The sequence below is a fragment of the Ailuropoda melanoleuca genome, chromosome 8 (genome assembly GCF_002007445.2).
Source record: "Ailuropoda melanoleuca isolate Jingjing chromosome 8, ASM200744v2, whole genome shotgun sequence".
Classification (NCBI taxonomy): Eukaryota; Metazoa; Chordata; class Mammalia; order Carnivora; family Ursidae; genus Ailuropoda; species Ailuropoda melanoleuca.
Window position 1 is genome coordinate 6,115,258 of NC_048225.1, and position 6,331 is coordinate 6,121,588.

Below are 6,331 nucleotides of genomic sequence, written 5' to 3' on the forward strand. Positions count from 1 at the left end.
CCCTAAAAATGCCTTTATTTTATCCTGCATCTTGATCTTAGTGTGGCTAGGTATAGAATTCTTTGTTGGAAATAATTTTTCCTCAGAATTTTGAAAGCACTCCTCCATTTTCCCTTTGGAAGCTTTTTTTTTTTTTGGCATTTTATGCAAAAATTCAGGTTTTACTTTTACTTATTCTTACATTGGTGGGAGCTGATGTCAGGAACTTTAGGTAAACTAGAACTTTGTTTTCTACTTCATAGCTGAACAAAAATACACACAATGTGGCATTATCATTAGGCAAGACTTGGTTTTTTTACATTTCACACAAGAATACAATATTTTTGAACAAAATGCCCAGATTACTAAGGAAACCAGCTTTGGGGGGAAATGTTTAATAAACATATTTTACTTTAATAAATCCTTCAGTAGGAAATGGGAGAATTCATTGACTTTCCTTAGAAGAATGCTGTGTGAGTAGTTATCTGTCAAATTTATCTGTGCAGCTCACCAACATTTCCTCATCGGAAACCTCAATATTTCCCCATCACAGTTACCAAAATGACTTTAAAGTCTCAAAATTCTGTATCTCATTTTGCTTGCTTATCCCTTGATTCCACTCAGGCTTTATTAATGGTTCACTTCATATCATCATCTCCACGTTCATAAATTTTTTGTAGAACGTTCGTCAATCCCTCACTGGGATCTGTTTCTGTGTCTTAGGAGAAATTTTCTTTCTCTTTGTACTCTTTTTCAACCTGAGTCAGGTAGTTCCACCACGTGCTTTCTGCTTTCTTTCTATATAAGATAAGAACTGTATCTGTCTTGATTTTTTTTTTTAATTGCTTTCTGTGGAGATGGGTTTCAAGAGATTGTTCTCAATCATGGAGTAACTCTTCCCATTTAGATTCTTTGCCAAGAGATATAATGACCTCTCTGTGAAATGCACCTGCACATTCTCAGTGAGGACTTGATGAACTCCAGTTAAGATGATATAGATTTTCATAAACTTACCTGACCGATCCCATCTGTAATTACTGATTTTCCCTGTATATCCTGTTATAATGGGACCGGCCATTATAACAGCTGGCTTTTTCACTGTCAGGAAGTTCTGCTTTTCTCTGTGATTTCTGCTGCATCTTCTTCTTGATTTCTGTCCGGATCTTGGATTTTTCAACCATAAGGGCATCACATACTCTTTTTCTAGTGGCCTTTTCCAGCAGCACCTTCACCTCTTCTAGATCTTTCTGTAGCTCTTTCAAAGCCAAAGCCATGGTAGGGCTGGGGCAGGCAAGGTCCAAGCTGCAGAGCTGCAGCTGAGGAGGGGAGAGAACAGGAAACACTGCTCCAAACACACTCATCCAGACGCCCCACCTGCAGGAGTCACAGTGCCCGCAGCCTGTGCATACACCCCATACCCCACCCCATGTGAGACCCACCTCTCCCTTTGGAAGCTTTAAGGTATTTAGGATATTTCTCTTCAACCCCAGTGCTCTGTGATGTAATGAAAGTATGCCTGAATATGGATCACTTTTCATTGTGCTGGACACTCAGTGGGTCCTTTTAATTTGTAAATTTATGTGTGTGTTTGTGATTTCTCTTCCTCCTCCTTTTTGCTGTGTTCTCCCTTTCTAGGAGAATACTTTACCAAATGTTTCCTAGCGTGGGCCATTTCTGCTCATGTGTTGAGTTTTATTAGTTCTGGCCTCAGGATATTCTCCTGTCCTTTGCCAAGGTCTGCGAGGAGCTTACTGCAACCCCAGGTGCCCCAAACCTATTCCCTTGATCATCTTTTGGCACACAACTTTACTTAGTAAGTATTTATCTTTTGCCACATTGAAACTAGTTAGTAGGAGACACTTCAAGATGGACTGAAATGTGAGTAGCTGTGGGTTCGTCACCACTTTAGGTCAGCTGGGTGGCCCTGCATCCCCTCCTCCTCTCTCCGTTTCTTTTGTTGGCCTCTGTGAGTTCCTGACTCTGATTTCTGTAGACATGATAGCACTTTCAGTTGTGTCTTGATGCCCCCTTAGTGACCCATTCTCCAAAACCATCTGCAGCACAGTCTGTTTTCCCTGTCTTGCTCCAGGGTCATGCATTTAACCATTGGGTTCTTCTGGCTCTAAAAATTCCCCAGATTAAGAACCACCCAAAGATAGTATTAGTTTCCATTTATTGAGGTAAGGTAGATCTCACAATCTCTGTTTTTCATATGAGGCAACTAAAGCTTGCTTGGGCGAAAGAGTGAGGCTTCCAATCCAGGTCAGCCTCCAGGGTTTCATGATTTTCAAACTTCCACACTGCCTCTCAGCCCTCACAGTGTAGTTGTAAGGATCAGATGAGGCAAGCAATGTTAGAATCTGCATAGACATTGCTGATGTTGATGGGTGTGCAAATTCTCCCTTGAGTTTTATCATCTGAAAAGGTGATTTCTGGAGCTAGAGTGATTAACACAAAGGAATGAATCCCTGGTGGTAAGAATTAAGATGAGCTAGTGGATAAAGGGAAAGTGAGACAGGTGGGATGGGTATCTGAGGAAGGGAGGCCTGTTGGCAGTGCCCTTAAAGGACCTCATCCAGGCGCTGCTTGGACAAGCCGAGCTAGGTGATAACAGAGCTTTTGTTGGCATGGCTTCTTCTACAGATGACAAAGCCAAGGACAGTGTGTTCCAGCTTCAGGGGAGAAGCACGCTGTGCAATAGGAGGTAAATCTCTGGCCTGCAAAAGGTTGAGTAACATGCTTCCTTAAAAAGCGCACCAGTTGGCTAAATTTAGGGTGGTGAACACTATCAGGCCAAGAATATACTTTGGCCTTGGGCCCATGGCATTTTCATTTGACTGGTAATTGGATGCATTTTCATTTTCTCTAAGCTTTTCTCTTGACTCTTAGTACCTTTGTCTTTGGAGGCAGGAGACCGTGTGGTGACAGTTGGGTGGAGCCCTGTAGCTATGAGTAACGTCCCTGTTGATAATGACAGCTAATAATCACTCTGTTTTTTGGGATATTTTTTTTTTTTTTTTTTTTTTTTTTTGTGAGTGGTTGGGTGTGCACCGTGATGCTTTTATATAATTTTGTTTCATCAATCATCAGTCTAGAGGGGCATTTCTTGACACTTCTCTGCTTTTCTTTCTCTTCTGGGTTCCCTTCTCTGATTGTTTTCTCCAAAGCTGTTTTCAAAGACAAGAAGATCATTGGCAACCTGAGCCCTTTGCCAGCCACAGGTAATGGGTCTGAATGCCTGTTCATCTGCTTATTGATTCAGTGCCACCACTCCCCGTCAGCTGCCACAACTTCGGGGGTGTCTAGCTTCCCAGCCAGCATGTTGCTAATCAGAACGGGAAAATAAACATCCAAACCTATCGAAGTTGAGAAGCCATGAGGCAGGCAGAGTGAATAAAGTATTGATTCCAGCATCAGCAGGTCCAACTTCCAATACCAACTTTGTTATTTACTGGATGCATTATTTGCTTCTCTGAGCATTGACTTCCTTATCTGTAAGATGACAATGCCACTTTCCTTGTTAGCTTTTATTTGGTTGGTTAGGTGTCTGCCTTCGGCTCAGGTCATGATCCCAGGGTCCTGGGATCGAGTCCCACATCAGGCTCCCTGCTCGGTGGAGAGCCTGCTTCTTCCTCTGCCTGCTGCTCCCCGCTGCTTGTGCTCTGTCCCCGCCCCCCCCATCTGTGACAAATAAATAAATAAATCTTCAAAAAAAAAAAAAAAAAAAAGGACGCATGTTGGTGCTCCGTAAGTGGTTGTTCCTGTCCCTTTCTTCTTAGAAGGAGCAGCTGGTTGGGCCTTGTAGTAACACCTTTTGCCACTGTACATTCAGCAGCACCAATGCCAGGCTCAGGGACATAAGTGAATCCATTGTGAACTCTAGGGAGAACATCTAGTTTTCACGCATAGGGACTTCTGCTTTCTTTTTACCAGATTTATTGGTTTGTTCCTCAGTAGACCTGAGTAGTTTTTATACAATTATTAATCTGAGTCAGATTCGTTCATTCATGCAATGATGATTTATTAAGCCCTTCTGTATGCCAGCACTATGTTAGTGCTAGAGACCTAGTCTCTGTCCCCAAGGAACCCAGAGGTCTGTGGAGAGATGGACTAGTCAACCTATAACCACAGTAGAGCCAGTTGATGTTAATAAGGTAGGTGAAGATGCACAGAGAAGAGGCATCTAAGCCAACCTTGGGGAGTCGTTAAGGGCTTCCTGGAGAAGGGGACATTTATACTGAGATCTAGGGATGGGTAAGAATTGGCCAGGCAGAAGCATGGAAGGGGTAGAGTGGGTCTGAAGGATGGTGAAGGTAGAAACAGTCATATCTATGCAGCATGGAATGGCCTGGGCTAGTCTTGGTTCTATCTTTCCAGAAGCTCCTGAGAGGCTACGAGGCCCAGATATATTTTAGAGGCAGAAGGTCATCAAGGATGACTGATGAGAATTGTTCTTTTGTGGAGTATTTTAAAAGATAACTTTATTACTTTTTAGATGGTATTCTGAAATAGTCCCAGTGTGATATTTTTGTTGGTTAGTGGGTAGGTGTTTGTGTGCATTTATGTGTGGCGAGGTACAAAGTGCAGGGGAGAGTCACTTCTCTCAAGTTTTAGGGTATTGATGTTAAATGTGTTTTCTTTGTAGGGGTTTGTTTTTTAGGCCCAGGCAATTTGAAGAATAGGCTGTGAAACCTTCACCTCAGTTGGCCCCAGCTACCCATCCCCACCTGAGTTGCTCACGAAACTCTCATTGACTCTAAATGAGATGCTGCTGCATTAGACAGGGTTCAGACTGGCTTGGAGAGGAGGAACACATGATACTAGCAACAGGGGCCATGACATGAGGGGCACAGAATTGTGTATGTGCGTGTGCGTGTGTGTATGTGTATGTTGAAAGCATGTGGGAAGCCAGGATACCTCCGAAGCTGAATGCCACTTTTCACCTTTTTCCACTGTTTCTTCCTTTCGCCCTGCTCATCTGTTGCAGATGGGGAACCTGACCTGGATTAGCCAGCTAGGGTCACAGTGGCTCTGTGGTTTCAAGTCTGTCCTGGTTGAGTAGGAGGCTCTTCCACTGGAATCTTGCAGCCGTGATTTCAGAGGAGGAGGATTGTCCCTTTATCTTGTTCTCTGTCCTGCCTTCTCACCCCTGACCCCAAGTGCCTTTGAGTACAATACAAGGGAGTTCTGTTTGATCCAGATGATCAAGTTCATTTTGCATGTGATGAAGCTGATCATCAAGAAGTGCAGTGATTTGTCCAAAGTCACAGAGTGAGCCGGTGTGAGAACCAGGTTACTAATTATAGCCCAATACTTTTCCCACTAAATATCAGCAGCTTTATCTTATTTTCTTATATACGGTCCCCAGCACTGGTTTTAGAAGTGTGAGAGAGAACTGACATGTGCTAAACATGGTGCTAAGGGACTTATACATATTCATCTCATTGATTCACCATTCCAGCCCTTCCACAGGGCGTGGGCGTGGGCAGCAAAGGAAGGAACAGGAAGCACGTTACCCACAGATGGAACTGGTGTTTGGAACAAGGTCCAAAGCCCACATTCTGTCTTCCAGGCAACTTCACCTCAACCTGCCACTCTTGAACCTAAGAAATAAAGGAGTCAGGAGTGACTGTATTTTGTCATTGACACTATGTAGAAGTTGAAACCTGAGTCTAACTCTGCATTTTCATGGTTTCCCTCTACACTGAGGCCTTTGGGGCTTAGTCCCTCCAGAGAGAGTATTAACACAATCCCGACTGAGTTCATTGTCTTCCTTAGCTGGCATTGGGAGTTTCTTTTTTTTTGTCCCCTCAGCCTTCTTGATTCTACCCAGATTTATTCTTGGTTTTTGGACTGGTTGAAGAATATTTGCTGACTATGGGAAGAATATGTTTAAAATGCAAACTTAGTAATGTCAGAGATGAATCCGAAATTCTTTCAAGTAGCCTTTCACAATGCTTTGCTGGTTTTTTTTTTTATTTTTTAATAAATGAAGCATTTATTTAAAAGCTTCCACACTTTTTTTAAAGCTTTAAGCATTTTTGATAGAATTTTTTTTTTAATAATAATTTTTTATTATGTTAATTACCATATAGTACATCCCTGGTTTTTGATGTAAAGTTCCATGATTCAANGATGTAAAGTTCCATGATTCATTAGTTGCGTATAACACCCAGTGCACCGTGCAATACGTGCCCTCCTTAATACCCATCACCAGCCTATCGCATTCCTCCACCCCCCTCCCCTCTGAAGTCCTCAGTTTGTTTCCCAGAGTCCATAATCTCTCATGCTTCGTTCCCCCTTCTGATTACCCCCCCTTTCTTTATCCCTTTCTTCTCCTACTGATCTTCCT

General features: G+C 42.8%; 1 pseudogene; it reads right to left on the minus strand.

The window, feature by feature from the left end:
• Positions 1-504: 504 nt before the first annotated feature.
• LOC100472173 lies at positions 505-1,385 on the minus strand (annotated as a pseudogene).
• Between the last annotated feature and the right edge of the window lie 4,946 nt (positions 1,386-6,331).